This window comes from Nyctibius grandis, chromosome 32 (assembly GCF_013368605.1).
Source record: "Nyctibius grandis isolate bNycGra1 chromosome 32, bNycGra1.pri, whole genome shotgun sequence".
Taxonomy (NCBI): Eukaryota; Metazoa; Chordata; class Aves; order Nyctibiiformes; family Nyctibiidae; genus Nyctibius; species Nyctibius grandis.
Genome location: NC_090689.1, coordinates 343,374 through 366,560, shown reverse-complemented (window position 1 = coordinate 366,560; position 23,187 = coordinate 343,374). Strand labels below are relative to the sequence as shown.

The 23,187-nt window shown below is 39.7% G+C and overlaps 1 protein-coding gene across 1 annotated transcript in view; it reads right to left on the bottom strand.

Moving 5' to 3' along the window:
- LOC137675134 (glypican-5-like) overlaps window positions 1-23,187 on the bottom strand; it is a 345,701-nt gene that overhangs the window by 240,641 nt on the left and 81,873 nt on the right. The window lies entirely within an intron of this gene.

Here is a 23,187-nt window from a genome sequence, read left to right as displayed (position 1 = left end):
CCTAGTCTCAATTTTACAAGATTCTGTGGAAATTCAAGAAGGACACAAAACATAGTGCATTCTGCAGCACTTCAAATTGAAAAAGCTTTCATACTTGCAGTATTTTTGTAGGTATCAAAAAACTGTAAGCCACGTATATGCATAGTTCCCTTTGTACTTGGTAGGATGACAGCAAAAATTTAAGCAATTCATTTCATGGTGCATGTCTAAAAACAGTTGTCTGTCCCATATTCACTTAGCTTTAAAACATGGAGGTCTTAAAAAAAATACCCTAAGTCCTAAAAAAGTCCTAAAAAATTCATTCCTGTGAAATTGTTTCTCACTTTCCTTTAATCTCCTTGTAGCATCTCGCATGTCTCAGAAAACTCTTTAGGGCGAAGAAGGATGTTTTCATTAGCCTAAAAACTAAATGCCCATAACCATTACCAAAATAAGGCAATACTAACTCTACCTAAACACCAGAAGATAACAATTTTAAAAAAGCTACCCATAAATCTGAAATGTAGTGAAATGTAGACAGAAAAAATATTCCATGGAATAGTTTTATGCTTCCTGGAAAAACACAAACCAAAAAAACAACTCAGTCCACATGCTATACTATTGATAATGCCTCCCAGTACAAAGACAAGCTTTTGTTGTTTTCCACAAGGCATCATTCTTGGGGGTTTCACATAACCAAGTTATGCATAAAGCTGTCCATGACAGGTATGGCACATAATACAAGAGAAGAAATGGAGCTTTTATTTGCTCATAATCCTCAAGAGCGAATACTCCAGCTCCAACAGCCATCTGCCTCCTCAAAATCCCAGTGCCTTCACCTCACTTGGCTACAAAAGGATGAGTCGGGATTGATACAACTCCAGAGTTTCAGATTTACTCTTTCCTGACCCATGAAGTATTCATTTCACTCCTCCTTCTTCCCTCTAGACACCCTGACTAGTTGAAGGGACCCACTGGCCTCAAACCACCTGCCACAAGGTCCAGCTCTGCAAGTATCAGGCTATTTGAGAAAACACTTAACTGGACAGCCGAAAAGAATCTAAAGGAAAGCAATGAAAAAAGTTGGAAATCTAACAAATAAATGCTGAAGAAACTGGCAGCAGTCAGCATGAAAGAAAAACGAAGATACACTCAGAATCTTAAAATGTGTAGCAACATGCTGCATAAAAGAATAATGTATTCTCTATATCCTTACAATAGAGATTCTTACAAGTAATAACAAGTTGCAAGGGAGATTTAAGTTAGAAATCGAGAAAAACTTTCTTACAGTAATAACAAACAATTGAAAAGACTGTCTGGGGACATTACAGAATCTCCATCACTAGAGGTCTTTGAGAAGAGTTTAAAGAACATATGTTATGAATGGCTTAAAGATAATTATTCTTTCCTCAGGCAGGGGATGGGTTACATGACATGCAGAAGTCCATCTGCTGACGCTATTCCTGTATGATTAGAACATTTATTTGCTGCAGACGTGAAGCATTTTGCATTAAATACTGGCACAGAAGACAACACTGAATACCTATATGAAATTATACCACAATCATGTCAGTCCACAAGCCCCCAAAAGGATGCCATTGCAATGAGACTGCTTCTCTGATAGGAGGTCTCTGCCTCCCTGCTGAATCCTTAGAGACCAAGGATTTTTTGCCAGATGGCAAGTACTCAGGAACCAGTGGTTTCAACCCTCCTGAAGACGTGTTTTCTGTGCATTTCTTTGCTATAGGATATTGCATTGTTTTCCCCTGCACTTTATATTTATAGTTTCAAAGACATTGTTGGGCTCTGCTGTTACTCCCCACAGGAGTGCAATTCCAGAATTTAATTTTAGGTGAAATTAATTTGAAGGATAAATAGGACAACAGGTTAATGTTGAAGAATCAGACTGAGCTTGCGGTACTATCTGTATGGATTTTTATTTTTTTTTTTTACTTGGAAATAGAGCTGGAATACTGTCAGAAAACATGACAGTCCAAAATTTAGAATAGCAATCAATCACCAGTTTTCACAAATGGCCTTTTTATTCACACCCATGTGGCTGCTGACATTGATCTGCATGAATGGAAGATATTCTCTCAAGCCCTTGACTCCCACAGCCCCAACCCCTGCAGTAAGCAAGTTTTCAACAAGAGCAGCAGGCTTCAAGACTTGCCACTGTTAATTATTCTGTATGAAAAGAAGTGAAACTTGCATCATTTGAGAAACATTCTCAAAAGCTTCACTTTTTAAACAACCCAAGTCAAAAGAAAAGAAAAGTATTGTTTAAAATTAACCTTTCACATAGAGACTAAATTGGGGGGGCGGTCAGGAAGAAGCTGGAGAACAACCAGTTTTCAAAACAGAAGTCACAAAATGGAAGTATGCACTGCAATAAGAAGCATGCATGTAATTCAGGCTATATCAGCCTTGAGATTATTCCTGATGTTCCTTAGCAGTCCACTTCAACATTAAAATTTTCCTATTATTGCTTCAAAACTGAGAATTCCAAGAAGAGATTTGTCACTAACAGGAAAATGGGCATTGAAATAAATACTTTCCAAATATGGATAAATCCACTCTCAATCTTTCAAGAGGTTAACTACAACTAAGACAATGGCTGACATTCTCTCCATCCCTGCCATCCATGCCTTCCACCTTTGCCAACTAAACATTAAACTTACCATATACAACATAATCTTAATGTAGCAACTACCGGAGTTCACTCCTAGTGAAAGTAGACACATTTGACTACGCTGTCTGCCCTTGCACCCACACAGAGATTATGCAGCTCAGCTGAAATGCCACAGCAAATCCTACCTTCTCTGTCACTTTTCCAAGTTTTTCAATAGTTTATTATGGGCATTTTACTCCCATTTCATTATCAGGATATATTTACTAAATAAATTCTAAATAATGTCAAGGTTGTCAGGAATCTGACCTTGGAACTGAGAGATTGCAAATTTTATTAAAGCTGTGATCAAGCCAGTTTCCATTAAGAAAATGTGCAAGAGCACGATTGCAGCCATTTCAGCGTGTTTTATTATGAACATTTTATGTTGCTCTTGATGAAAAAAGATGAAAAATTGCAGAAAATGAACATGATTAGTTCTGCTTTTTAAATGTAAGAGGGACTTGTTTTGTCTTAAAATATCTTCTCATTTAAAATAGTTCAATCACGTCATCTCAAGCGTATGGACATAACATCTATTTTGCAAAAGAGAATTTAGAAAACTCACACAAATGTCAAACTAATCAGTTACACGTAAAAAGATGTATGTTTGATGTCACGTCATCAAAATACCCTAGAAAACATGTTCACCATGTATCCTACCAGTGGAGTTCACCAGACTTAGCTCTTGATTCATTATTTGGAGCAGAACTGGGACCTAATTTAAGTTGAATAGTTGTAAATAATATTACATCAATTTCCAATTTACTACTTAAATACAATACATACGCTTTGGGTATATCATCACTGCCACACTTAAGACCTACCACTTTCTTTAGAAGATGTGTTTGAAACACATCAAAACTATAGATTTAAAAAAAATTATTTAATCAATTTTTTTACAACTCAACTTTGCAGTAAACTATATGGATATGGCCAGGCATGACTACTTTCAGCAGATTTAGAAAGCTTCTGTATTTACACTGGACTATCAAACAAGTTACTATAACAATTTGTATTTGGATATTCCCAGTCCATGATTTTGAATGTGGACTGCACTGTAACAAAATGTTTTGTGCCAGAAGAATACAAACTGCACACTCACAAGTAAATGAGATGGATATATAAAAATGTGTTAGATACTATGACGTGGAAGCTGAAGAAACTTTCAGTCACCCAAAAAGCATGGCAATAAAAAGGAATAAAAGTATATTTTGCTATCCAAATCTCAGTATTTTTCTCTCTAAGGAGTATTAGCTCCCTAAGTAATTCACAATTAACAGACCCGTTCTTGACAGAAAATGTATATCCTATTTAAAAGGATGAAAAGTTTGTTACTTTTTATTCAAGAAGATTTAAGAGTTTCTAAAAACTGTAAGTGGCGTAAGCACTTCTTCAGAGAGGTAGTTCTCCTCAGAGGTATAATCTTACCATTTTCAACAGAGGCCTGTTAAAAGAATTTATTTGTGAAAGGATAATCTTCTGCAGTTTGAACTTTCTCACCAAGCTCCCTTCTCATTGCTATGCGGTGTGGGAAGTAAGTCTGCTTGCAATGCTAACCATGTCTATCGAATCAGAACTAACCTTTTGTTCCAGTTATTTTCTTTGCAACTTTTTGCCGTCAGTAGCCACCTCCAAAAAAGCACACTTCGTACTTTTGAAGCCTTGGTGTCTTTTAGATAATTCACTTCCAAGCTGGTTCAAAATAGGAAAGTTTCACCATTTTATGGAAAGCCATTCAGGACTTTTTGCAGAAGACAAATACATGGCCTTAACTTTGTCCCCTCTACTTTGTGCAGGCCAGCCATACAGCAATGTAAAAACAAAAGGAACGTCATCTAAGATACTGTAACACTAAATTATACTAGGGTCCAAAATTACAGACCAGAACACTGATTTCCATTACTGATAAATGCCAACAGACTAGCACGATTCAGACAGTAAATCAGTTTCAGAAAGAAAAAAAGAACATAGTAACAACCAGCACCAGTGATATATGTAAACGCACTAAGGAGATCAAAGAAAGATTGACGACTATAGCACTCTCTTCACTTTATGAAAAATATTTCTTGGGGAATAAGTATCTAACTTATAACACACACAGAAAAATTAGGGTTTGTTCACTAAACATCATAAATGCATATAAAACCATAACACACACGTGCAAGTACCCTGCAATGCAAAATACAAACAACCCATGGCCTCTGAAGGAAAAGCACACAAACACGTAAGCATATAAAATTAGAAAACCTTATTAAGCAGACACTGGTGATGTACCAAGAATGCAGCTTCATCACAATCTTAAACCAAAAGAAAACAGAACTTAATATAAAATTAATCTTCAAATGTGTGTACGGTTTCTCTTTTTTATTCAATGCTCTGTATCACATTTTCAAAGTACTAAAAAAAAGCCTGGAAAAATCATGTACTGTAGGAGTAGCACTGGGGAATTTCGTTGAGGGGAAAAAAAAAAAAAATCAAATCAGTTTCTTTGTTAGCCAAGTCACAAAGCATCTACAGAGCCTAATTCATCATGAAAATGCCAGGATGCCTGACAGCTGATTGACAGATCAGCCCTCCGCTCACTCCCTCTCCCCTCGTGGAGGATCCCCTTTGATACGACATGTCTGTTCCTCCAGGACAGCACAAGTCACATGCAGAGCGGTTATACGCAAGAGCTTAGCTCAGGAAAAAGAGACAGATTGTGCACAAAAGCCTTCACAGGACAGCTGGGAATTTGCTGGGTGGAGGAAACTTCTTGTCTGGTGTAAGGGAGCATTTCCACCCCTTTTCCTGCCTCCCCCCAGCAAGGGAGATTGCGGTGCTCTCCAGGCCTCAGACCCTGTGCGAGGCACCAGGCTTTGGCAGCACAACCTGGCACGTGCCCAGGCAGCCGCAGGGCTCTGCTGTTCCCAGCGCCCTGGTGCTGCCACCCGGGACCTGGGCGCTGGAGGAGCCAGCCCTGGCTGTGCCACAACTGCGCGAGCAACCCAAGTCCTCCTCCACACGTAGTGTCAAGGGTTATAGGTTCAGCCTTTTAGGTGTCAGTCAATCTGCTACTTGCTTTAAAATTAAGCCTGTGCTTAAGTGCTTTATGGGACTGGGGCCAGAATACTCAGTTTCTTGCAGCATTGAGCCCTATGTTTTTATATCCATAATGTTAGCTCAATCTTTCTGCCAAGCAAATCTCTTTTCCCTGAGTTTTGTTTATTTTTCAGGATTGAGCTCAGTGAGGGGTGAGGGTTAACCTAAAGTACAGTGGCCTGATTGCCGTGTATGTTGAAGGCACTTTATACTGAAACGAAGCTATAAAGTATGCTCGCTTTATTGGTCCTTAACTCTGCAAGAGACAAGCAAAGCAGCACTGGGATAAACAAAAGTAAGGTTCCCCCATTCAATCTGTGAAAGAACAGATTATATGTAGATGAAAAAGTAAATGAAAATAACATCAAATACAAGTAACATGGTATTGGATAGTTTATGCTGTCAATACATAAATTTTCTCCGTATATTTTAACGATCTAAAACTATGTAAGACAAAAAAGAAAACACGGGAGTATTTGGAAAAATACTTCAAAAGCAAATGCCTAAACAAAAACACCCTCCAAATCACTCAAAAAAATAGAGATTATTTTTCTAATCATTACGAACAAGTTGGTGAGAAATGACTCTAAAATGACCCTAAACTTTTATACTCAAAGACTATCAGCTTCAAAAAACAAAGGAAGAAATTGTTTAGTTCAGGAACTTTGCGGGAAAGCCATCTCTACAACACCTTCCCCCCTTTCAAAGCTGGTAGCAATGACTGCGTGGGACAACTCAGCTGAAGAAGAGACATGCTGGCCACTGCAGCCACACAGACAATCTGCAAGGGCAAGTGTGGAAGAGGAACCGGGCTCTATCCCCCACACCCTGCAAGGTTACGCAGCTTTGAAGACCATGAAATCCCAGGAAATGTTAAAAGCTTTGTTTCCCGCATGCTATTAAAGCAAGCGTACGTCCTTGGACAATTTTTCCTCAGAAATTAGTTTAAGAAATGTGGGAAAAAAATTAGGCAATAACGGAAAAAGAATTTACTGTCTTAAGGCTTGACTCAAGAAAATTCAGATGCTATGAAGCAAAAGGGGTCACGAGGTCTTTAGCAGCAAAACAGTGAGGCAGACTTTCTTGCTCTCTCCCTAACCTTTCTTAAAACACTTTACAAATAGACAACGTACACAGGGAAAACTGGAACCGCTCAGACCTTACAATGACAAACTAATATTTATAGTCTTAGTCTCCCATTAGCGCACAAAGTAAAAAGCCACTACAAAAAATACAAAAGCAAAATAAAACTTTGGCTAGTTACCTGCTTTTGTTACTTGGATCACAATTTTTTATCAATTCTATCTCCCAGGCATCTCACGGGAAGAGCGACTGTGATCTTAAAGGATTTTGACACTAGTATTCCCTCACGTCTCTCTAGATGTTTATCCCCTCAAGACTATCTTTCTACACAATTCTGTACCCACTGTCACTGTAAAACTATTGTTTCACAACACTGCTTAGCCTCAATGCTCTCTGCTGCAGTTTGACTGTTCCTACTGAATGAGAGAAAAAATTAGAAACAAAGAGGAGAGCCTTGTGACTCTGACAGACAAGTACTACCCCAGCTTATATAGCTGCACCTAGGTGCTTGCGAGTGATACACCTTCAGGGTTTCTGATATGAGAGTTGGTGCCCAGTTCGCAGAACATTCAGTATTTCCATTATTCATCTGTCTTTTGAAGGCTTTTGGCGTCATCCAGGCTGCCAAGCAAAGCAGTCTTGAGTCCAGGCAAAACATTTGGTTACAATTTTGACATCAGTATGTGGACGTAGATGTTTTCCATGCTGGGGAATCAAAACTGTCCTAGACTAGAGCCGTAATAACGCCAAAGTTTGAGTACTACTAGAATTGGTGGAAAGGGAAAATTTATCCACTGTCTCCTGGCCCAGGGAGGGGGGTAAGTGTGCCCTTGCTCTCCTCCTGAAGCAAAACGTTGGACATATTATTAGCATATTACCAAGAGGCTGGGGGTTATGAGACTCAGATGAAGATGATGTTGTGGAGTACTGATCTTATAAAGGACTGTTTGTGGTTCCTTAAATAGCTCTTCTGCAGTAATTAGTAGTGGAAAAGCAAGTGGAGGGCTTTTACCTCTTGAGAACATGGGCTGTCTTCCTCTAATATGCACATCGCAGTGGTGTTATCTCCTAACGCTCAAATTGGGAAGGGGAAAAAGATCCAGCGTATTATCTCTGCTGATAATGAATTCAAGGGGAACACAATCTCTGAATCTTGAGACTGCCAGGTGAGCTCCCCAACCAAATATAAAGGAAGATACAATTACATCTAGCTGAAAATGCTGTATAAGTCTCATTAAAACTCTGTACATCTTATGCCAACAACCAGATATCTGCAACTGAATCTAGCGGAAAGTATACGCAGGCAACAAATAAAAGTAGTTAAGTTATTCAAGAGACAGATTAGAAACTGTAAATTATCTAACATGGGCATGCAGCAACTGTCTCCTGCTTCAGAAACACCATAGAGCAGGGATGAAACATTTTCATTGGTCATATGCAGTGGGAAGGAATATGAAAAGGCTTTTAAAAGTGTATTACATTTCTTACGAGTTGGAAATCTTGGGTCACTAAATGTAGTCTCAAAATGGAATCGTGGACTAATAGTTAACTATGAGGAACAAGCCATTCTTCTTTACTTTTAGATCACGATAAACATCATTTCAAATAATCATCATGAAGAATTAAGCTCATACTGAAATTCAGAGTCTACCAATGGAGCAGCTTCCTAACCTGATCCTGCAAGAAACTGACTTCTTAATTCCATCAGGGATGAGGCCTCAGAACTGAGGCCAAATCCTGGGCAAGCTTAGACAATAGAAGTGTAGATTATATAAACTTTAATCATTAAGTATATAGAGTAATGAATCACATACCTTGCAAAAAAATGCGAAGTGCTTTTTTGTATAACACTCTGAACCAATTAAAGGGAGAAGAGGCAGGGCAGGGCCAAGCGTGGCAAGCGAAACTGAACAAATGCCCTAAAGATCCACTGCCACCACGGGTGTGGAAGGGTGTGTGCTGTCATTCACAGGCTCCGGTCCTTCCCTAGCTATCATCAGCAGATAACTGCACACCTAAGAAGGTTAGGCTAACTGCTCAGCAGAACTCACAGCCAGATTAGTCCATCTGAGACTCCTCTAGCATAGGCAAAATATGGCTAAAACCAGCTTGAAATGGTAGAATTATCCAAACAGGACAGTCTAGTGGGAAGGGAGACAATACTGATTGATAAATCCCCACCACTGCCCCAAACTAACAAAAAGAGGAGGTGAATAACAGGGATACAAAGACTGAAAACAAAGATTTCTCCAGAGGAGTCTGTCCACCCTGACAGTTAGCTGACATGACACCCTTCCCCACAGGGTGTCTTGAGAAACCCATTACGTGGAATGTCTTCAGCATTACTGGAAAAACTATAGCACCGCAGCCACAAAGCACTAAGGGAAACCACTGGCTGAAGTGCAACCACAGCAAAGGAAAAATAGAATATTGCTCTGCTTTGGTAAACTCACATGGCTACGTACACAGCACTACATAGACTTATATGCTTTCATCCAGACGCAGCACAGCTGTGTTTATATGACACTATTCAAGTTGTTAAGCCTGGTTGAGACGACCTGTAAACATGGCCATGCTGCTTCTGGACCTGACTCATGACACCCCCCTGTTGTATTAAATCCATTTTTCTCAGAACAACCCACGGGAAACCAGATTGTCTCACTTAGTGGCTTGTAAGACCAGCCAGCCCATGCCATCTGTTGATACCTGCCTACAGTCAGTAAGAAATTATCATCATTTATTCTGTCTTAAAACACATTCCAGTTCTCTGATTCTTCAAATAAGGGTTTTTTTTCCCCCCTACAGTTGTTTTTCTAGCTCTTTTCCATTTTTTGTCTCCATTTCTTACATACCTTTCTCATTGCTTTGCCTCCCTTTGACTTCATATTCTTCTAAATCTCTTCCTGTTTGGTTAGCTCTCTTTTCCCCCTTACTTTTTTCCCTTCTTTCTGTGCAAATTAAACTCTCTCTGAATCACCACTTGTCCCATTCTAACGGTGATAAGTTTATTTATTAAAAAATGCAATTAGATCCAAGAGATGTTTTCCCCTTACCAGCAGGCTTTTCATTTTATTTTCCTTTGAAGATTTCTTTACAGTCGTTACTTTAATTGGGAATAGCATCATATTTTCCCCCATTACCTCAAATCACTATTTCAGATCTGTGTACCCCCTTTTTCCCATCCTGTCAATGCCCATCGATTTGGAAATATAAATAAATTCCTGTCACAAATCAGGGCTTTGCTCAGACACAACTTACTATTTTTGAAAGTCCACCGTGTTTAGCGGCTTACTTGAATTTTCCATTCCCTAAAAATTCAAGTGAGGTCCTTGCGTCTAAGCTATCTCTCCCCCTCCGTTCACGTCCGTATGGGGTCCCTGTGCCCGGGTGGCGGCTGAGGGGCCTCTGTGAGGGGAGGCGGGGGCTGCCCCGTGCGGGACACAGCCGGTTCCAGCCGGTTCCGGCCGCCTCAGGGCAGGACACCGCGCGTTCTGGCAGCCTCAGGGCGGGAAACCGCCGGGCCAATCAGAGCAGGCGGCGGCGCCCCAGAGCGGGGAATGGAGGAGTGAGGCTGGGCCCAGGGAAAGGGAGCCCACCTAGTTCTTGTCTGTTGCTCACCATCCAGCTCTACTTTGCTTGGCAATAACTTAGTTTTCCCCAACTCGAGTCAGTTCTGCCCGTGACAGTAACTGATTCAGGATCTCCCTGTCTCATCTTGACCCATGAGCTTTTCCACCTTATTTTCTCCCCTGTCCTGCACCTCAGTGTGCATCCAGCAGCCAGCCTAGGTCAGGTCACCGCAAATAACCTTCTCTGTTTTGCTTCACTGTCACTTGTTTGCAATTCTGCTGTTAGCAGCTGAGTTCAAACTTTTGGTACAGAAAAGTCAGAAGACAAAAATCCATCAGGCTCTTCAAGTGTCTGGTCAAGTGTCATATAAAAGTGTGACAGCAAGAGTTCATACAAAAGTACAAAAAGATTATTTCCTTTTGCCTCCACAGAAGGCAGGACTGTCACATTTGCTTATTAGAAAAAAGGAAAAGCAGCATGCAATTACAATGATATAACAAGCATATTTAGAATAAAATGAGAACCAAGGGTAAACTCCATATATTGAAGTAACAGCAGTGATTCAAAACAAACCATCTTAAGTGAAGTTTTTAACAAAAAGTATTGACTAAATCAGGAAGAAAACCAAAGACAGAAAGCATAGATGTCTCCCTGAAAAGAATCAACAGACCTTCCAAACATGAATACTTCGACTGCAGCATCATGTGAGCAAACAAGCGTCCTCCAGTAAGGGCACAACAATGAACGAAAATACCCCAATTTCCTTGTCATTATCCAGACTTCTGCTCCTCAAATCATCTTCCTGTACATCATATTTTCCTATTGCCTCCTGCCAGCCCAAGACACAAGGGCCCTGTGCTCATCTTTCAAATTGCAGTCCTGACTCCGCTCTGACTATATAGAACAAAGCAGACACTTGCATACTTGATAAATACATTTTAAGAATTATTATATATTTTGCTCTTTCCCCTGTGCTCCACTCCTTATTCATATTTCCAGTAGTAAATGCCCTCTAGGGAACTCAGCAGCAACTAGGCCCACCTCTGGGAAAATGAGGATTCACATGTTGTGATGGCTCACAAGTACATGAGCTGTAAGTCTGCAATAAGAACAACACAAAATTTGACTAGAGAGGATTAAAACTATTTGGTCTCCCAGGAAACTACTACAGGGGATGGCGTAGAACGGAGCAGGTTTGCAAAGAAACAGAGATTGGAGTCACCAATATCTGCTTCATGTAAGGAGAACAGAGGCTCTTACCATTGAAAAAAATAAGGTTTGGAAGCTGTCCCAATGACTGCTAGTAGCTCAGATGGAATATACACCTGTCAAAATGCTAAGGCCCCACCATGACTTGAAAAATCAGATATTTTATGGTACCTCCACAGTTAGTGACATATATAAGCCAACACTTGACTAAACCATTGGTTGAAGTCGCAGACAACAAAATTTGTCCATCTTTCTATGCAAATGCCAAATTTTGCTCCGAGCAGAGCCCCCTTAAGAGGGAAGAGATTGCTCAGGGGAAGATGCCTACTTGCTCTGCTTCGTCCTATGGCTGCAGGAAGCGTTTGGCTGCTGCATATGAGGGGTGCAGCCTTAGAAAGTCCACATCTTTCTCCCTGTGATTGAAGTATCCCAAGGAAAAGGCAGGTCTTCTCTAAATGCAGGTACAAGCAGCTCAATAACTAGGATTTATTGTTCCATTTCTCCTTATATAGACTGTGTCAACTTCTCTGGTTCACATAGACATAGACCAGAGAAAAAGTCTGTGAAGTAAAGATTTTGTGTAGATGGACTAGAAGAATAAAATTCCCTTTAAAATAAATAAAGCATCATTACAATTGATGAAAGTCCAGAGAACCACAATAAAATCACCAGGGGCTTTCACCTCATCTACTACAGAAGAAGGGAACACATACCATGACTCACATGGAGCCTGTTTCCAAGCTGTGCCCCAGGTTTCTTCACATGAGCTGGCTATTTTACCCCCATCCAGTCCAGCCCCATATGCTGGATGCTGCTGGCTGCCTGATGCCTTCCTAGCACAGCTGGCATTTTTACTGCAAGACCAAATGCTGGTAATGACAATTTTATCTCAATTATTCCACTTAATGTTAACCTAACTAAACAATTCTTGGGAAAAAGATGCAAACAGGAGAGGAAAGGAAAAGTTTGTACTCAGTTGGATGAACATGTAATTTTTCCCAGTGTACAAGACAGAGCTCTTCACAAGAGGTAGTCTCTTTTGTGGCAGAAGGTGACAAGAGAACCAGCTTGCTTTTCCCTCTAATCTCATTTGCCCATTTACTGTCAGCAGACTGAAGCCTTGCACCCAGACAACTTGCAAAATTGAACCTCATTTACCCAGGTTCCTGGTTCTTTAAGTCCCTCCAATGAAGCTCTAACAGCTGAGGATCTTCTCCATCTTCGCCTTGTACTCCAAAAGCCAGAATTTTTCAGGCTTCCTCCAAAGTTACTGCCACCATGTCTCCCAGACTATTTAAACACTTTGTGTTCATGGCTTTTTCTTAAAGACTGAACTATGGCACATTATGAGGCAACCAGCTCTTATGTTATGAAAGATTTGACAGGTGAAGACACATTTTTATGTTCTTTCACACACTGAATTGACAGTCTAAGCTATTCAGGAAAAAAAAAAAATTGCTCAAAGTAAGGAAAGATGGAAGAATTAACACACATCTTTCACTGGAGATTGAAAAGACAAGTCCTCAAGCTGCTTGTAAAAGAACCCTGCAGCACTAAGCTTGCGTGGCATTTCAACAGCTAAAAGATGAGCAGGGACATGAAGCGAAATGCCTACAAGTTAACAGACTTGCACCCAAATGCCTAAAAATAGGACTGGAAGTTATTTACAGAAAAATCACTTTTAAAAAACCAATGCTATAAGTTTCTTTGAATATAAAAACTGAACTATAAAGAAAGGTACCATTGTTAAATATACACTTCGAGTGGAGTTTTTTTTTTTTCCAAAATCTCAGCTATGCTAAATGTAAAATCAGTGAAAAGCCTTCATAACTAATCTTAAAAAATGAAATCAATCTGTGAGCATTTACAGTTTGAATTGCCAAATCTTCTACTGGCAACCAAATGGTTAAAGAAAAAAAGGGGGGGGGGGGGCGGGAAGCCTTAGAAGACTCAAGAGAATTAGCTGTTGCTAAAACAATTTTATGGTCCTTTCCACTTCACTGGAGGTAGTTTGTATGGCTGACTGGAATCTATTCAATGCTGTCAAACATCTAACACTCCCATAGCTAGATGCCTTACAATGAATAACAAGCAGTCTAGCTGCCAATATGCTAGAGCTGCATTTTTTACCAGGGACTGGACCCCAACCCAGCAACACTCTAACTTCATTGTTTGATGCCTTGTTAATTTATAAGACCAAAAATTAACCACAACAAACAGAAGTGCCAAAATTCCAAAGCACCGCAGCTACAAAATCCATCATATTTAATAAACCGCAATACAGAAATTCAGGTTCATAAAAAACCCTGCACATATAATTTCTCTTTTGTAGTTTAAATTGATTTTGTAATGGAAAATAACAGTTAATTTCAGTAGATTACTTACACAATCTAGGGAAGCTTACAATAGGTGCACAGAATAAAAAAGAAAGAAGTAGAAACAATGAATAAAGTGTACACAACTCTTTCTGAAACTCTAAGCACATCATCTGTCATCTTGAGTATCATCATTTCCATAAATATTATCCCAACCATCGATTCTCTTGCTCAGTATTGTGCTTCAAGCAAAATCCTGGACTCTTACCATATTTACATCCTTCATCTTTCAACTGTAACAATAGTGAAGCGCTGACACCAGAATCGTATTCCAAGACAGACAGAGAGTGCTCAGTGACAGCAGTGTCTCTGTGAAATTACAACTGTGCTGTCTTGGCAGGTTTATGATTACGGCTTTGATAGGACTTACAATCTGTAGCTCGTATCCTGCCATCAGACCCACATGGGCACACCCTCCTCTTCATACAGCATCGAGTTAAAGTCAAACAGGACACAGACATGACTTCGGGTATACTCCTGAGCATTTTCAGCTTTGGGATGCAAATGAGCATAATTCTGACCATATATTTTACACAGGTTATGACTCTGGGTTTTGTTTTTCATTATTATTTTAATAAAATTCCACTTTGCTGTAAAGTTCCCAAGAACTAATTCTCTAGGAACCAAAAGGTGCTGAAAAATTTTAGAGACTCAGTTTGGCAAACAAAATGAAGCAAAGCAGCTGTTTTGAGGAAAAATGGTTATATCATGCAGATCCATAGCCCTCTGAGAAAAACTAAATTCAAATCAATAGTACAACTAATAAGCTCATTCTTACTAAATAAAAATAGATGCTACGAGAACTAGGCCTTTAGAACTGAGCTGATTATCCATACCCTAAAAAAGATGCAGCTTCATTTGAAGGAGTGAATGTATGTTACGTGTGCACATGTGCTTACATACGTTTGTGTTAGTCTTTATAGCACTTAACATCACCGAGGGGCAGGCTTAACGCTCCTGCAGTGGCCAAGGATGCTTGCTTCATCAACCATGCGCTTCTAAGCATGTATTTAGAATTAATATCAATGGTGTATCATTGTTTTTGTTAAAGAAGAAAACAACAATGAAGTAATAAAACGTACTTTTCAGAAACCTATTGCCTCTTTTAATTATTTTCCCTAAATGACGATGGTAGCCATGATGCAAAGCAAATAATAAATAATGAATTCTTTTACTACATTGTTTAGGCCTCTTGCTTTGAAAGCAGGTTACTATTTCTTGGCTTTATATTTAACCTGCTATTCTTACTCTCTACGTTTGGACCATTTACTGGCCATACACCATACATTAGCACACGCCTGTCCGAGTTAATCTGTTTTGAACCAACATGCATGCAAAGTCTCCTGAAAACACTCACCTATATACAGCATTTCTGGGACCACAAACACACACAAATACCTGACACAGTTTTCCACAAACACTTTGGCAGTAAGATTAGGCCAAACAAGTGTATCTTGATTGTAAACAGAAAAAAAAGAACGATGCCAAGATCCCTCTCAAAGGCAGAAGCCTTTGTGAGAAGGCAACAGCCCCAAATCACTATCATTCCCAAAACCTTAATCACAGTAATTAACCACAAATGGTTAACCACAATCAGAGCTGGTCTCAGATCAAAAGCTGGTAGAAAGCCACATCCATCAATTCCATTGATATGAATGTTTAGCATAAAACTTTCAGGTTCCATGTTTACACAAAATACAAGATGTAGGGAATGGAAAGCAGAACTTGAATACTGCTCCGCCAGGCAGAAAAGAGCTTTTTATCTTACTACAGATTAATGACTCATTAACAGCATGGCTAAGCACTATTAGCAAGTCGGCAGTCAGTTGGGAAGCAAGATGTGACTTGCGATGGAATGCCTTTGGGTATGAAGAGACACGTACATCCAAATGAATGATCCCTTCGGCAAAAGCAAACTTGAGGCTATACAATTTATGTAAAACCAAAGTCTTAGCGGTATGTTTAGTCAAATAACATGACAGCTGGACAATACCCAGTACATATCTCTCAGAATCAACTCAATTGTAAGTATACGGTGTTTTTTATTCCTACTCTGATTGATAACATAGATTTTTGGAAATATACATATTTCATCCTAACCTACTTCATATTGACTTAAATACCAAATTTCAAGCAGTTCCATCACTACAGTTGAGATGATCTTTAACATCAGGAAATTGGGCTACTCTCCGGTATCAAACACCTGCGTGGAAGAGAACTGTCATTAGCCAACACAGGCCAGAAAGCTCCTTGCATCCCCTTGAAGAGCTGTTCAAGACTACGTGAGCTCTAATTCTCCAGAGGACTCTTGTAACAGATGGGAATGAGGCAAATGCATTAAACAATTTAGATTATTATTTCCAGAAATACTTCTACAGTACTCAAGTGTCAAAATGCTTTTAAATCAAGCAAATAGCACGTGGCAAGACTTATAAAGACGGCTACAACAATTAGATCCTTTTACTCCATGAAATTCAGTCGACTCCAGATATATAGTTCCACTGCTCATTTAAAAATTCATCCATGACCAACAGTAAGATGAGAGCAGTATCTTAATGAGTATAAAGCCCAAGAGAAATAAAACAAAATTTTAATGCAGGCATATTTTTATATGCCTTATACCACTGTGAAAACCATTCTTTTACCTTTCACACAGAAATGTGTCAGTACATTACAAGCTGTGCCTTCAGCACAATTCACCGGGTTTCTAGAAGGTCTCCTCCCGCCCCTGGATTCACAAAGGATTTAAACCTGATGTACATTCATGTAACTTTGGTTCATGAGAACAAAATATATAAGGTCATGCCTTCAACATAAGTGATTGTCATTCAAGACCACATCTGCAAGAAGCACTACTAGAACAGGCAGCTTTATAGGGCAACCATTCTGGTGCCTGCAAGACCATTTACAGACATCTCATCACAGCCAGGCATTTCCTCAATTTTCTGCTTTCAGAGAAGGTTTCCAGGTAAGTGTTTAGAAAAAGCAAAACGACATTTTAAATACCATTTCTTTACCACAAACATAGCTTTCCCTGTATGCTTTTACAGTTATTTTCAGCAATCTAACCACAAGGAATTGAATATACTGCTCTGACCTCTGCTAAGTATGGTTCTTACACTCATTGACAGCTGATGTTGATAATTTGAACTGGAAAACTTGCAGGAAGGAAGCACCTGAGTTCAGCTCTGAGTGTTCTCCAAAGTCTCCAGGAGCCTTTTATGATACTGTTCAATGTCTTTAATCAAGTAGTTCATTACTGGCTGTCAGAAACTCTTTGTTGCTGTGAACTCACTCAGCACAAAGTTATTTTGTTCATAGCACTGCCATTTCCTTTTCAAATTTGTAAGGTTACTGTGCATCAGTCTCCTGCTGCTGTGAGTTTGGCAGTCTTTTCTCTACGCTTTTATTTTCCTAAAGGTGACCATTTTAATGGGTCTCGGGCTTTTTCTTTCTCAGGATTGTTTTTTCTTCTCCATTCCTAATGATTTCAGACCACCTAAATTATTTTCTGTAAGCCTCCCATACATTGCTGAATTTTTACCAGAAGATTTATGGCAAGATTTTAATATTCATTCTGAATGCCCCCCCCCCGCCCCCCAAAGTACTGGCTCAAGCCCTCCAAAGTAACGCAGGCATTTCAGGATATACCAAGTATGTTCTTTCACAGGCAGATGCCCCTTTCCATTCTCAAAGTGAACTTAACAAATACCTGTACAGTTTGTTTGTTCAGTATCAAAGGCATTATAACCTGCCTCTTAGCAGGAATTACGTGTTTCAGCTAAATGCAACGTTAAATAAGTCTTTGCAGCTTCCAGTTGGCTGAGGATACATGCGGAGCTGCATCATATGTGCCTTTAAAGGACACAAAAAGTCTACCCTCAGATGTCTCTAAAAATGAGGTACTGTTGGAGTACTGTACTAAAACCAAACAAAATCCTCATTTCTAGTTCTCATTTATCAATGACTTTTTGTCCAATATTAGCTGAACAAATCACACGAGCTCCCTCCATTTGTTTTTCAAGATATGACACCAGACTACAATTATTTCATAAGAATATTGCAAGAACCAAATACTACCATTCTTCCAGTGCTTCTATAAACATAGCCTTTTCCATCTTCTTAGGCTGTGTTGCTTCCCAGCTCTCTCCAACTCCACCAACATTCCCAATCTTATCCATCTACAAATCAAATCCCTCAGGTAACTACATGCCTATAGGCCCTTCCCTGAATTCATCTGCAAAGCAACCACTTTCTTTAGTGCTAAGCACCATGTAGTAGTGGTCAGCAAGAGCAAATTCAAAATCAAAACATTAATGGTGATGTAATATAAGCAACGAAATGCGTTTAAAAATGGCTTCAGGGAAGCAAGTTCAGAAGACAGTGGAGAGTGATGGTCATGCATTTGAAAACTATCTGCTACCTGCTTTGCAACAGGAACAAAAGTTTTAAAACCACTGACGGGAGGACAGTGGTGAACCAGCCACCAAGACCAACCATCTACCCATAAGTATTTTCTGTTGATTTTTTTTTAATTGCTGTAAGTTCTAATTTGCTGATCATTCTATGTAATTTGCCTTCCTAACTCCCAATTACACCCCTAATCGCAAATGATCATAGCAGAAGTCATTGGGCAGGCATGGAAAGCCTAAGTCCTTTGTCTGTCTTGTCTCCATCACTAAGGACAACAGTCTCTGCTACAAGCTTTCACCTTCTCATGCCTTCCTGGCATTTCTTATGAGCAACACAATTTTTAAGGAACACCACTCAAATGATTTGCTAGAAAGAGGCATCGAATCCTCCCTTTCATTACAGCCTTAAGCCAATCCCCTTTAAAACACAACCAGTATTTAGTGGATTTCTTCTCAATATCACTCATCCTTCTCCTTGATGTCTTCACAAGTTGAGGAAAGACCATCATTGATTTCTCTGGGATTTTGATCAGATTTTTTTCCCTCACAGTCACTAATTCTGTTCTTCCTGACACTCCTGAAATTCCTAACATCGTGCATCTTAAAACACCCCTCTCACTTCCTGTGTTTCTCCTGCATCTGCTCCTCTTCCCAAGGTTTACTCTCCTATCTTTATTCTTCTATCACTTTTTTTTATATCACTTATCACATTAATTGGTAAGCTTGTTTCCAGGAAGTTAATTGGCTCAAGACACAGATCCTTCTACTTTCTCCTGATGCCTGATCTCTGATCATATCTAGGTTTTACAATCCCATTCTATCAAGCCTTTTATTAGCTTTTGCTTTTATTACTCCTATAATCAAGAAACAATATGTTGGAGTTTTGTACAACTGTTGACCATTCTGAATATATTAGGTCTGTGACTTTTTACATTCTCTTCATTTAATACATTTTCAGGCATTGTAACATTAGTAAGAAGATAAGTACTTCATGCTTAAGAACTTCATGTAGCAGAACACCACAGAGGAATACGTGCCTTCCCATATTCCAAGTATTTCTGCTAACTCACGTCACTTTGCATTTTCCACCATGTGGGCGGGCAGGCAGGTTTCACAAGAAGCCACATGCAGAGTAGAGGCTGCAGCAATACCTGGGAAAAGCGTTTAAAAGAACAACGGGTAACTATGTGTTCAAATTCTATTGAGCTGAAGCGGAATTCAGACCATAAAATGTTTCTTCTTTGCAAATCTTGCCTCTGCCTTGTCCTTGACAAATGGAGCACTAGGACACAGCAACATTAGCAGCACAGAATTTTTCTAGTCCAAAGAGGTATTTCCATGCGGCTTCACTGCCCTTTGAATGAAAGCACAGAGAAAAGCACCAAATATGAAGGTTGGCAGCCTCACAGAGCTCACTGCTGACGCATGACCCACCGACTGCAACTGCTCTGCACAGTCCCTGCCAGCCACCCACACGGCACTGCGCACAACTGCAACAAGCAGCAAATCACCATTTCCAGAAGCCCAGAGGGCACCCAGGAGCACAGAGCAATGTGGGCAAATTATCTTGTACGCTTAGATAGATAATCTCTTACATGAAAGAATCATCCTTCTGCTATTAGATCTCAGAACACTCCTCTGACACAGGGAAGCGATATATTCTATCCCACCGACAAATTTCTCTGTAACCCTCCATTGCCAAAGCTAACAGGAACTCTGTACTGGAGCAGGGCATTGACTCTTGAGCTCCTGCCTGCCCAGCAGCAAACCCATCCCACAGATCAGCAGTGCCTCTCGCATCCAGAAAATGCAGTGCTACTCTGCAAGCAAGATGACCAAGCTCCACTGAAGGTCAAAACTGCAGCACTGGCGTATGTTCCGCATCTGTGGAGGTGCAGATTTGTAGTTAGTGGGGCCAGGCAGATTCTAACCATTTCTGATCCAGCAGAAATCTTCCTTAACTCATGTGTTATTCTGTTTCCAATACCCATCCCCCATGCCTGACCCTTGGCCTGCTGGAGATGGGCTGCAAGCAAGCCCTCACTAGCCCTATGCAAGCAACTGGAACACCTCCTTACAGGGACTTGACTGCGGGGAGTACAGGTGCAGACAGCGTTTGTTACGCTACCTGGTGATACACTGCCCCGAAGTGCCAGCTGCCAGCATGCATTTCAAAACTGCCTCTCCCTCCTTGCATTTTAGTTGAGGATATTTTACATTCACTTTGAATTTAAAAAAAAAATAAATAAAAATCAGGAATTATGCTCAAATACAGAGTTTGGAATACAGCAATACGGTAGACTGACTACATGAAAAATTAGACCAGCTTTAAAACATAAAGACATAAAGAAAAAAAAAAAACAAAGACAAAAAGTCTAAAAAATTACAAGGGAGGATGAACAAGCTTGGTCTCTGTAGCTGGCACCAAGAAGCAGTCAGGGCTCCTACCAATATGAAAGACAATTAGATTCCAGCAGACAAACCAGAAAGTAATGATTATGATTGCTGGTGCTGCAGACCGTGGCTGGCCGGCATTAGGTTAAGTAAGCTGGATGCAAGCCAGTATCATTGAACAAATGGCACGGCGCATTCTGGAGGAATCTGAGGAGAGCGTACTAATACCTTAAAGGTGACCTTTCACACATGCTATCCCAGCAAATCAGGCAATTCTCTTGGCTATAATGGACGAGATCAGCAGAGGCCAGTCTCTTGACGTTTTGCTCTCTTCATACAACTAGGATTTTTTTTTTAATTTATAACAGACTGCACCTCATTTGAGCAGAGTACCCTAAGTGCTTTATTGGTTATTTCATCCCTTCCCCCTGTTTTAAAGAAAACATAATCTAACTTTCCATTATTCACTATCATGCAGGCAGGCAGCAGGCTAAAAAAGAGCTTTAATTTTTAGCCATATTGTCTATTAAAAAATGTAAAACGTTTCCTAAAAGGGCAGGTGCATTAATTAAGGCTGCCTCAGGATAAATGAAAATTACTAGGAGAGCTCTGCTTTCCTGAATGAGTTTTCCATACATTATTTATAATTGAATGAAACCAATTACAGCATTTGTAATGGAAACTGTACATAAGTTAAACATTTCCACTTCTGCAGAAGCTGAAAAGCATACAGCATCAACAAGAAAAGGTCCCTGCATTTTTATGAAGGGAAAAGAGAAGGTATCTTCTTCTCTGAAAAAACCTTCCCTTAAGTAAAACAAACAGTAAATACATTGGGTGCAAATCCCATCAGCACGGCCCAAAAAGGCCCTGGTGTAATTGAGAATCAGGTCTCGGATTCCGAGAAGCCATCTCACAGCCGGAAATCCTGAAGCTGGAGACTGAACTCCTTTCCGTTTCTTCAGAGAAGGAAACACCGCTTAATTAGGCTCAATTTTCTAAATAATGGTTATCCTCTGTAACTAATCAGTAAAGTTTTAAATTGGTATCAGACTAAATGCTTGCTCAAATAATGGAACATGCTCTGTCTTCAAAATATAATCGTACCCTGCTGACAACTGAAAAAGCTCGAAGTCTGAGGGAAACACACACTGGCATACAGCTTTTGATTTTCAAACAGAAACCATCCTTCGCTATCCTACAGAGCAGTCCCTGAAACAACACACAAGCACCTTCTCTGCACAGAGATTCTGCTAGTGAGAGAAAACAAAGCCAAGTTTAGGGAAAAAAGAATTAATGTAGTTTCAGACACAACAGCGCTTTCTGAATTCATTCGGAATAGAAGGAAAATGTCTGAAGTTACTGCTAGGGAACTCAAAGACCTGAATAAAACGATTTGAATAACCATTAAAGAAGATCCTCAGCCTGAAAGACACTTTTAGAGAGAATTCGACTTCCACATCAGCTAAAAGCAGTAGACTCACTGACTTCATATGTAATTATCTGATATTCACCTGGATTATGAATTTTACCCCGTCGGTAAGCTAAGCGAGTGCATGTTAATTATGAGGCTGACAAATGCAACACAGAATTATGTTTTAGCATTTTGTACCATGCTGCATATATTGCAGGAAGTATCTGTCAGACCATTTTTGCTGCTAGTAGTCAGAAAGCTTAACATTATTCCTAATTATTTCTGTGTAATCAGTAATGAAGCCATGCAATGATTTAAGAGGTCTCTATCTATAGTCAGGTAAAACTAATATAAATAATAATAGTGTACTTTGATTTTAATTTCCTTTCTAGAGACAAATAAAAATAACATCTGCATGAAAATCAGAACAGATACACGAAGACTGTTCATTATGTGTTCTAGGTTTAACACTGCTTTATGGGATACGTCATGACCCTCCCAATTAGCCATTAGCAGAATGAAGACCTGCTGCTTGGCAATGCACGTAGGCTCCAACTCGTACCATGCATTATCCAAGAACCTGGACAAATCTGTTCTTAACTTCCCATGTTTATCCTTGGATGTCAGATAAACTAGCAGACACAAGCGTCATTGATGAAAAGCAAAGGAGAACCTGAGGCAATGTGAGCTGATGTAAGTATAAATATCAAGGGAAAATTTTATCAGATTACTAGAATTGATTAGGGTTTTTTATAATCTACATATTATACTGACTGTAAGTCTCTGGCTCTGTCAGGTGTTCTAAATTGAAGAGAGCTGTGATATTAGATATCTTGGAAGGTTACAAACGTATAGGCATTTTTCTCCCAGTAAAATATTTCCTTAGTTTAGAATAACCTCTGCATAGCTGCTTTCTGTAGACTCTTTGAAGTATTTTTTCTCTCACATAATATGGTGACCAGAGTTCAGCACAGGAATTAAATTTTTAGATCTGTGCAT